Genomic DNA, 12,085 nt, shown 5'->3' with positions numbered 1-12,085 from the left:
CCAGTTCCCTCAGCCGCTCCTCATAAGACTTGTTCTCTAGACCCTTCACCAGCTTTGTTGCTCTTCTTTGGACACACTCCAGCACCTCAATGTCTTTCTTGTAGTGAGGGCCCAAAACAGAACACAGTATTCGAGGTGTGACCTCACCAGTGTCAAGTACAGGGGGACGATCACTTCCCTAGTCCTTCTGGGCACACTATTTCTGATACAAAATATTCAAGGTCTGCCTTAATCATCAACTACAGTGCAGAAGGTATGTTCCTGGCTTTCATCCGGACATGTAGAACTCTCAGATCCAGTTGTATTGACATCTGCAGCCCATTATCTGTCCTGACTTCTTCATAAGACAGTTCAAGGAACTCATAAACAATCTTTCTTAGCTGTTTTTCAGTGATTCCCCATAGTGTGAATGCATCTTCCTATCTCAGAGATTCTTCCATTTTGTAGGAAAATTTTAGAAAAAAATAAGAGAACTACTTTTTTGGGAAAAGCTACATCAGATGGTGACCTTGAGACTTCCAACACTAAGTACTAAGTATTCTTGGAGACTTCACAATGGATTAGCAATGAGAGGACAAGGCAGAAAGAAATGATGGAATGTATTTTTATGGTGGTCATTTCAGAAGAATTTTTTAATTGTCCTTTTTATTAACACTTTTGGCTTTTAAAGAACAGACGGCTGCAAAAATACTGCTCGGCACTTCTGAATTTTTATAAAGACTACTGATGTTATCTTTCAGAGCCTCAACAGTAACTTGTGTATTTAGTCTTGCCTGATGATGCCACCCCTTGCTTGTGGGGTGAATTCCCATTTTTCTTACGAGTTTATGAATTGTGATAGTTGTTCTAAATGTGACACAGAGTTCACAAAAGTTATCACAACATAGTTCCCATTGTATACAGTTATGTTAATTCAGCAGCTAAACCAAAAATCAAATATGATGCTGAATGATTTTTTTGTCTTGAAGTCCAAAGGAGACAGTCTCATCATTTTTTCTGTCAGGACATCACAGAAGTTGCAAAGCTGAATGATACAGCTCAGTAATAAAGTATCAATGTCATCATCAGTTTACCATCCTTACCTGCGAAAATGAAATATCTAAACAATAAACAGCATTGTTGAAAAAATATGACTTTAGCAGGACCATGGTTTCAACATATGCCTTGGTTTAACGTAGCAGTTTTTAGGAATACCCATACAATGATGAAGATATTGGTTTCACAATAACATCTGCTTTTGTCTGTCCTATTTGCTTCACAGTAATGTGAATATCTTTCTGAATAAGGAATCTATGTTATAGTTCTACTTTTGTTCAGCTCCTTGGTTTATATCAGCATTGCTGTCTGAAGTTACAGATGATCGCATTAATTCAGGTTTTGCTGTGTGCTTTCTGTCTGTGCTCATGTTCACAGTCTGCCTCCCCAGTAAGTAGATGCAAAATTCCTCTCTCTGTTTTCAGCCTTCAGAAGGATATCCTCTCTTCAGCAGGAATACGACATTGTATTTGTGGAATAAATGCACAAAATAAAAGCATCTGGCAGCAAATGAATAAAACATCTTTACTACTGGCAAGTTACAGAGTAGCATAAAAACAAAGTAGGCTCTCCTGAATCTCTCTATGGTTTCTACTAGACATGATGGGACTTCTTTCTGCACCAACAAAGAACAACATCCTGAACATAGCAACATCTTAGATCAGCGTCTTAGAACAAAGCCATGGCTTTGAACATCCTTGTTCAGAACAGATCAAAAAATAGGTATTTCATTACATATCTAATGGTAGATGATATTAAACCACTTCTCTATCCTACTTATGAAATCAAATAAATCAAGATTGTTAAATCTATCTCTAGTTTATTTGTTCTGTTTATAAATGTATAATATTTTGTATACTGTCTCATGACAATACAAAAATATTTAGTAGCTAATGTTGTACCCCTTTGTTCAACTTCACTAATGACAAAACCCTCATTTTTTACATTGCATCAGAAGGCAGGCTAATTAACCCTGATTTATTTATCCTTATACATCTTTGATACAGTTGTAAAATCAATACATGAAATTGCTTATTATTTTCTGATATTATAAAAAGAGACTAAATCTAAATAGCACATTACTACTATATGCTAGGTAAGAATGTAAAGATAGATGGACATTTGACTTGTCAAAGTCATTTATTAGGCTCCTGTCATATCTTGAAAGGCTGTCCATGGGGATGTGATACCTTATCAGTTGTTCTCCATTTAATTTTTTGTGTCACCATAAATTAAGTATGCTAATTGCTGCTGTGTAATGAAAGATCAAATTAAAAGCTGCAGTCCTGACCTAATATACCATTCTTATTTGCATGAATTTAATATTTAATTCCCTACTTTGTAAAGACTCATTGACATGTTTAACTTTCTGCACTGCAATAATCTTTAATACAACATAAAGGTAAACATATAAATAAATCTCATTTAAGAATGGGATCCCGAGAAAATATTAAACAGACACGTCCTATATACAGTAAGTGCTGTTCTGTATTTTCTTGGTTATCAAATAGAATCTATTGAGCATAACTGGATTTACAAACCAGCAAACTTACGAAAATATCTGGAAAAGTTTTAACTTACCTCATTGAGTTTTAAATCAGACTGTTTACACATTCATAACTCATTTTCCCTGTGATCCAATAACTTATTTTACAATTTTAACATTTATTTCAGGAGGATATTAAATTCTTTCAAACTCAGTTGAGAAAGTCCCTAAATTAAGGACAAGTAGGTCACTGGTGGCTCTTAAGTGCTGAAAAGAACTTTTTAAGCGCTTAACGTAAAAGTAAATGATACATTGGAAAAAGCATACGTTTTTGTCTTTTTGAGGTTGACAGAATCAAAACCAATACAAGTTACGCTTTCTTCTGGCTTTCTCTAATGAAAAGTCATCCGTATGTTGTCCAGAGCGTCTGAACTTCATCAGTACTTGGTGCTAGACTTCAAAAACATAAAATTCTTTGTCCAAGCCAAAGTTGGTATTTGTGCCAGTGGTTTAGTATCTCTGACGTAGTGTCATGTAAGATTTCTCAGACTCTGATTTACCTCAGCGTTTGGTCTCCAGCATTTACTTCAGCCCAAACAACTACTGTATTAGATTTCAGCAGCAATCCCATTGCAGAACTGTTACATTTTTTGTACTGTGATCTCTGAGTGTTATATTATGCACCACTTGGGTTAGTGATTTGACTGAGATTTTAAAATCTTTGTGCAGTCCCTCATCTGTGAATCTCATTTCTCAATTTGAGAATCAAAATTGCCAAGAGTTTCTTTAGCTGGAAGCCAGACCTTTATTTCACTTCTGCTTTAAATCTGCTGTAACACATGGCTTACTTGATTTTCTTTGTATGTTTGGGGCTGCACAGAGCTCCTGCCGAGATTCTGATATGAGTGCAAAGCAAAGTCGGCTCCTAAAAGAAATTAACAGCCCTCTTATTGCTAATTAAAAGCTCTTTGCTTTCTCTCCACATGGCCAGTGCAGCTGCTTCACATCCTCTCAATGTTTCGAAAACACATAAATTCAAAGACAATATTGTGAGCAGCACCTGGCACTTGCTGCACCTGCCGTGATGAGACTATATTTCATTCTGTCAGTAAATTAAAATTCTCCAGGGCTGAAAAGGATGCTTTTTTTCTCATTCAACCTCTTCCATTGTCCCCAGTGGTAAAGAGACAGTAGTTTTGCTTCCATTTTCGATACTAAATATATCATATTGTTGTTTGCTTCAGTGGTGCAGACACCTGCCTCCTGCTGTAAATGTTGTGTTCCACTTTTGAAAGATTTCCCCAGGGCTCCACATTCAAGTATTGGCTTGTAACTATGGCTTAATATCGTGTCAAAATCTCTTAAGGAAGATACGGCTTGTCAAGTCATCTCAGGATTGAACCTTCATCTAGTGAAATTCTGAAAATGTCCTTTGAGTGTTTGAAGCATAAGAAGACAAATAAAAGGCTAGCAAGTCATTTGTAAAGATAATAGCTAACAGCATGCATTTTCCCTTTCCCTCCCCCCCTTTCCATTAAATGTTGATAAAGAGAGAAGAGCAGACTGCAGGTCAGTGATCTTTGTTATTTATATTCAGGTCAAAGAAAGTTCCAAACTTTTGTGTTTTGCGCATGGCAGCAAAAAGGAAGCAAAGAGAAAAAAAACCTCAATCAAACTGTGATTGATTCAAGTACTGACAGATTGATCTCAGAGCTTATTTTCAGAAAAAAGGGCAAATCACAGGCAGGAAGTGTTTCAATATAAAGACTTAATGGACAACAAAAGAATTTGGCTGGATCCTTGTGATATTTGACACTGCTGTGTTTGCTGCAGTACAGGAGTATTTTTTAGGAATAAATCCATAAGGACTGTATTAGAAGTGGAACTACAATAGAAATTATTATACTGGTTTTTAGTATGCGATAAGAGAGAATTTCCCAGCAACTTTTGTTAGAGGGGTACATGAGAAAGGTGAAAGTATTCACAAATAGTATGTGTCCATTTCTTTTTTCAGGTTGAGGAAATGGCTCCCTAAAGAAATATTAAGCCTATTCACAGATTTCTAAATCTTTCACAAATTTGTACTAATATTCTCCAACAAAGAGAAAAACCCCCAACACTACCAAAACCCAACAACATCTTGAATTGAAACCTGATAGGGACAAATTAAAAAGGACAAAGCCCTATATTTCAGCGTTCTTTTTCACCCTAATAGTATCTTTTGGATAAAATAAGGAAAAAATCATACTACTCAATAATAGGAAAAGCACTTCAAGATGTTATTGTTCCTTTCCTTTCCCCAGCTCCTCATTTTCAGTGCTCACCTAGAGTCCTCACAGCAGAACCAAACATGTAAGTATGCAGGCTTGAAGGCACATGGGCATGCTTGGCATGAATGCAAAATCTGACAGTTTGACACATGTCATGGCAAATGCTTTATGGAAGTGGCCAAGGAGAACTCACAGTTTCCACTCAGCCAAGAACATGGCTCAGAGAAAAGGAAACTAACATTTGACTGAAGAGTTGTTGCAGATAGAAGAAGGGTAATAACATTTGGCCTGTTGCAATACTAAAAAAAGATCTTTGAAACAATACCTACCATTCACTCGTAACTTGTGTGTCGTGGTTTAACCCCAGCTGGCAACTAAGCACCACGCAGCTGCCTGCTCAATCCCCCCCGCCCAGTGGGATGGGAGAGAGAATCGAAAAAAAACCAAGAATGAAAAAACAAAAAAACTCGTGGGTTGAGATAAAAACAGTTTAATAGGACAGAAAGGAATGAAAATAATGATGATGATAATAATAATAATAACAATAATAATAATATTACAATAATAGTACTAAAAGGATTAGAATATACAAAACAAGTGATGTGCAATGCAATTGCTCACCACTCGTTGACCAATACCCAGTTAGTTCCTGAGCAGTGATCCGCCCCTCCTGGCCAACTCTCCCCAGTTTATATACTGGGCATGATGTCATATGGTATGGAATATCCCTTTGGCCAGTTTGGGTCAGCTGTGCTGGCTGTGTCCCCTCCCAACTTCTTGTGCCCCTTCAGCCTTCTTGCTGGCTGGCCATGAGAACCTGAAAAATCCTTGACTTAGTATAAACACTACTTAGCAACAACTAAAACCATCAGTGTGTTATCAACATTATTTTCCTACTAAATCCAAAACACAGCACTATGCCAGCTACTAGGAAGAAAATTAACTCTGTCCTAGCTGAAACCAGGACATCATGTAAGTACATCACAAATTCAAAACTGGCTGTACTTAGGAAATCCTGCCAGCAGTTTTCAACAGGTCTAAGTGAATTTTAGCTGGAGGTTGATCAAATCTATGTGATGTCATAGTACCGCCATTCAGAAGAAAGACATGCAATCTGAACATTTGATTGAGGTTATTTTGTGGACTTCAGTACTCTAAGACATACAACTTATGAAATTCCTAGGAAAGAAAGTGAAAGGTGTATATGTTACTTCTATGAAGCAAAACCTTTACGATTTTATAGCTGTGGGTAAAGTAGAAAAAAAATTCAATTTTTATTGTTACAGTGTTGAGTTTGTTTTAAAACTTAAAGCAATTGAGAAAACACATTAAAGAAAAGCCAGTCAGAGGAACTTTTAAAACTACATAAAATATCATTAATACTTTGTTACACTATTATATATATCATAATGCCATTATGCTGACTTAAAAGATGAAATTTCAAAAGTTTATTTAAATCATTATATAATTAAATCTTTTCAATGAAATTATGTTTGGCCATTTATAATGTTTATATTTTATTTAAAAAAATGTTTTTTTTAAAAAAAGTGACAAATACTTCAAGTACTTGCATTCCTGATCATATCTATGTGTTTAAACCAAAAAAAAAGCTCAAAAAAAAAAAAAAAAAAAAAAAAAAAAAAAAAAAAAAAAAAAAAAAAAAAAAAAAAAAAAAAAAAAAAAAAAAAAAAAAAAAAGTGTGCACAAGCAATGCTCAACTCGTTGACAATGCAGTAGTTCCGACCCATCCCCCTCCCAGTAACTCCCCCAGTTATATACTGCATGATTCATATGTATAATACTTTTAGTTTTATTTGCTTGTTACTTTTGTCAGTTCTGCTGTATGAAAAAAAAAAAAAAAAAAAAAAAAAAAAAAAAATAAAAAAAAAAAAAAAAAAAAAAAAAAAAAAAACTAGTAAAAAATTTAGGTAGTATTAGTGCATCTGAGTCACCGTGACAGATTTTAATATTTAAAAGAAATCACATTTCCTTCTTTTTCCCTATTTTTTCCCTACTTTCATTTGAAAAGCTTAAGGCTTTTTGTAGGATAATTCAATTATTTATTCTATTACTATTTCATCATTTAAATCTATTGTTAAACGTGTATAGTTTTAGAAACAATACCTATTGAATCTGGTTTTGGTTTTGTTTTTCTCTACATATGTCTCAGAACAATCTTTATGATATCCTTGATATTGATTTACTTCTCTCTACCAGTCTGTTTTTCTAGCTCTCTTGATAATACCAATCACATATTTTTCCATACATCAAGTACCACTTTTTTTTTTCTTAACTGACCAGTTGGGATAGTGTGTTTGCTTTATTTCCACTTCATAGAAGATTCTTACCAACATCATGAAAATTTACTTTGAAAAAATTTGGGGTTTATCAAAGATTTTCTAAGATTCATTTTCCTTCTTGGTGTGTCAAGACACTTTTTGCATGAAAAATGCAGATCTAGCAAACACAAATACTTTATATATTTACTTCAGTTTGATTTTTTTATTGTTTCCAAAAATGCTGGAATGTTTTTAACTTGGAAAAAAAAAATCTTACTTTTCCTCCTAATTCCAACTGTTTCATGTTGTCACCTAGAAAATATTTACTCATAAATAATTTATTTAAATATTTATTTTGTTTTTATATTTAATAACAATTGAAAGTGTTCAAAATTTAGACAAACATTCACTTAACTGTAAAATGTCTTAATTTTAAAAACACTTTCTTTAGTCAAGTTTTTGACAGTTTTTGATTCTCTAACAAACTTTGGGAAAGCTAATAGGCTTTCTTCACAAAAGAAGTTGACTTGTAGTGACTACTATTCATAGAAAATAACATATTAACTAAGAGTTTCTACTTCTCTCCCCATTCTCTTCTCCATCCCGTGATAGCTCATTGTTCATGATGTGCTAACATTTTTTATTTTCCCACACTCCTTTCTCAGTTTACTGTCCATTTAACATGGTATACAACTAATTAACAGTGAACACCAGTCCTTCTGAAAATACTCTTCTAAACACTACTAGCCTTCATACCGTAGCAGCTTCAACTTACTGCTGTAGTGTGTGATGTGAATACCGTTTGTATGTCAATGAACCATAGGATAAAACAGAAAAATTGCTTGTATATTAAATAAAAATATCATTGCACAAAATTAAATTTTCAAAGTCAGAAGAACTATTCTTATCAGTATGTATAACATCTTATTTACAAATTAGAAGGAGTGTTTGAATGATGTCTCAGCCACATAAAGAATCACCAGCCACAGAAGGAATAGCACCTGGGATTCCTAGGTCCCATTGCTATACTCCAAGTTTCCCTTGAAGATTTCCTTTTTTTTCTTTTGCTGCACCATTAATATTCATATATAAGTGGTATGAGAGGTGCTGAGTTGAAAGGTGCTGACTAGAAATTATTTATATTAAATAATTGAATGACTGTAATTGGACTTAGTAAAGAATTAAATGAGGCAAATATCACTTGACAATCAATGTCAGTTTATCAAACAATTTCTGTTTACTTTGATGTTTAGAGTTAATATAGAGAATATCATTCATGTAGTACACCTGCTTTTTTGTAAGGCATTTAACTTGATAACAAACATCAATTTAATGAATAAATTTGAATGATAAAACTTCATGTAATATAAATTAAATAGATTAAAGAACAGGCATCAGACAAGTCTCAGAAGGTCATTCCAAATAGGATATAATTATTAAAAATATTTAAAACATCTACAGGTGTCATGTCATAATCAATTCTTGCCTTACTCTATGTCACCAGTTATTTGTAAGAAAACATGGAATCATCAATGACAAAGTCAGCAGTAAGTAAAAAGCCACTTGTAGGGAAATACCTGGATTGCATAGTAGACTGGGAAGAAGCAACAATAAACATTTTACAATGATGAAATGTAAGTGACAAAGAATTAAGCCACACTTCTGGGTGAGATCTCTATCTATGTGGAATCAGAGATTCTGAGAAGGCCAGGTTGGTCACAGCAATAACCATTCAAACATGAACTTTTACAGTGGTCCAATGGCCAAAAAACCAAACACAAACCTTGACATACCAAGAGAGGAATGTAGTACAATACATTCTCAGATACTGAGTTTAGATCAACAGAGTCAGTGTCCACCATTCAAGATGAGGGATCCGAAGAGAACTTCAAGTTTGCAGAAAGAAGTTGCAAATAAGGTGATTATAATGTTTAAACCACTGTCAGAAGGAGAAACAGAGATGGACTGTGGGTTCCTCTGTCTGAAAGATGAAGATGTGATACAATTCAAGTTCTGGAAGATAAAGATGAATTAATTACAGTTATACATAAAGCCCTTGTTTTTAAGAATGAAGACATTTAGTCACTGGAAAGATTAAAAAGTTTTGTGGCAGATCGAACAACAAACACATATAAAAGACAACAAAACCACACAAAGTCCTGATGTAAATGAAGATTGTATTTCAGACCAGAAGCAAGACAAAGGAGTACTGTGGTTTTCATTATGGAAGTGTAATTAAAATTTCACAAAAATCTATTCAGCGAATTAATATTTTTAATTCTGTGCATATCAGAGAGAAATACGATCTCAGAAGTCACTAGTGATGTTGAGTTTATGAGTGTTTGGCAATCAGGCTACAACATTTTAACATGACTTAAAATCTAGCAAATGCAATGCAGACGCTCATCAAGAACGAACTGAGCTTCTTTGAGATGTTTCATTTTATAGGTTCATAACCACAAGTTACTTTTGAAAATCTTGTTCTAATAAAAAGGCATGTGGAGGAAACCACTAGCTTCCATGCTTCATGAATGTTGTAACAAAACAGGCGAATTAGCACATTTGCACTGAGTTTGGTGAAACTGCAGAGTAAATAAATTTTTATTTTACATGGCTTACTTTTGATTCCTGCGTTTTTTTTTCTGACACAAAATTAAAACTTTTTTTTTGTTCAATAACAAACATAATTTAAATATTGTTAACTTAATAGACTTCTCTTTCCTCTAGGTGTTGGCCCAGGATTTAGAAATATTCTTTCAGGCAGCTGGGAACATTATCTTCTCTCCTTTTCCCTTTTTAGTGGTCTAATTTTCTTTAAAACTCAGTGCTATGTGGAAGCTTTCTGTCTTGGCCCTGTCACTGACAATGACCGAATACTATTTCGTGCTCAAATTGTTATTGCATGTATTGTTATTGCACAAATGCCTTTGAAAAATTAATTTCCTTCATTGCCACAGTAACACAAAGAAACCCAACCGCATATAGTATCTGAGGAGTTGATGGGATTTTTCTACTTATGGTTTTCCAGGGCCCTATCTAAGGCCTACCAAAGACAATAGAAGGTTTAAAACTGATTTTAATGTGTACTGGAAGAGAAAACATTCAGGATACTCTGTCATAAATTGTGCAGGAAAAGAAATGTTTAAAATCTTAACATAACAGAACAAAGGTGAGTCTTACAGATACCATGAATCAAAATGAACCATGGTCATCAGAAGTCGGTTGCAGGTACTAAATAACACTTTATTCCTTTAGACATAGAAGACAAAGTGTATTCAGACTGTCTTCTTTGGTAACGTAGTTTAGATATTGCTTTGACTGAAAAGCAAGCACTCAGTTCATTAAATATTAAGTACTCTGACTCACAGGGGATAAGCAAGATAAATAACCTTTTTTCTGATTATATCAGAATAGGGATGATGAGTACTTCAGTGGGTCAAGCAGGGACCTACTAGAAGCTAAGCAACAGCTATATACTTCAGGCCTCCTCAAGGATGAACTTTCATTCATTTGGGATTCCAAACACCACATCATCTTTGATAGGCATGTGCAATTACTGCTATGATGTTTGAAAAGGAGGACCACAAAGATGATTAGAGGGCTGGAGAACTTGCCCTGTGAGGAAAGCCTGAAGGAGTTAGATTTCTTCTCCCTGGAGAATAGAAGGCTCAGAGAGGACCTCATCACAGTATTCCAGTACTTAAGGGGCAGCTACAAAGAGGATGGAGGTGCTCTCTCTTCATAAGGAGCCACATGGAGAAGACAAGGGACAGGAGGTACAAGTTGCACTCGGAGAGGTTTCTTTTTGATATAAGAAAGAAATTTTTTACAGTGAGAACAATCAATCACTGGAACAACCTCCCCAGTGACATAGTAGAGTTCTCATTGCTGGAGGGTTTCAGGATGCAATTAGACAAGGTGCTAGGTAATCTCATCTAGGCTCCATCTCCCATGAAAGATAGAACCAGATGATCTTTCGAGGTCCCTTCCAACCTGACCTGTTCTATGATCCTATGATTCTATGAAAAGTGGCTGCCATACCCCACCATCAAGTCAACAACTGAATCACAGAAACATATGTGTTGAAAGGGATCTCCAGAGGACACCTAATCCAACCTCCTTCTCAAAGGAAGGTCTAAGGTCTAATTAGATCAAGTTGCTCAGGAACTCTTTCAATCAAGTTTTGAACACTCCACAACCTCTTTGGGTAACCTTTTCTAATGTTTGACCGCCTTTTTTTTTCTTCCTTATAGTGACTCAGAATTTCCCACGTTCCAGCTTGTGTCCATCCCCTTCATTGTGCATCTCCAGGGAGTCTGACTCCATCTTTGTATCCTCTAATCAGATGTAGGCAAAAAGGTAGTTGCTCCTGAGCCTTTTCCTTTCAAAGCTGAACAAACTGAATTTTCTCACCCTCTCCTCACACCTTATGTGCTGCAGCCCCCTCCCAATGTCTTTCTTGCACTGGAGAGCCCAAAATAGGACACAGCACTCTAGATTTGGCCTCACAAGTGCCCAAATAGAGTGGCAGAATCATTTCCTTGGACCTGATGGCTACATTCTTGCTAATACAGCCCAGTGTGTGGTTCGCCTTCTTTGCTGCAAGGCTACTCTACTGACACATGTTCAACATGCTGTCCACCATGACCCCCAGGCCTTTTTCTGCAAAGCTGCGTTTTGTCCAGTGAGCCTCCAACATGGTCAGGTAGATCGATCCTCAGTGACTAAAGTAGTACAAAGGACTCCTGTCCTTTGTTACAGTTTGGAGAATGCTTAATGCAGACAGAATTTTGGAGAGTTTAACAGGTAAACAGATTTCTATTGATTTTGTCCACACTGAAGTTTGGGGTTTTTTTCAGAAATGTATCTCCTGTCCATGTTTAAGCAAATTTACAGAGGGTTAGCAACTAGTTGTGTCCCAACACAACACCTGAAATGCTTGCAATTTTTTGTTTTGGGAAAAAGAAAGCCAATTTTTCAACTTCTCTCTCAGACAGGCCTCAGTTGCTCAGATT

The sequence above is a fragment of the Gymnogyps californianus genome, chromosome 1, assembly GCF_018139145.2.
Source record: "Gymnogyps californianus isolate 813 chromosome 1, ASM1813914v2, whole genome shotgun sequence".
Taxonomy (NCBI): Eukaryota; Metazoa; Chordata; class Aves; order Accipitriformes; family Cathartidae; genus Gymnogyps; species Gymnogyps californianus.
This window is presented reverse-complemented; position numbering follows the sequence as displayed.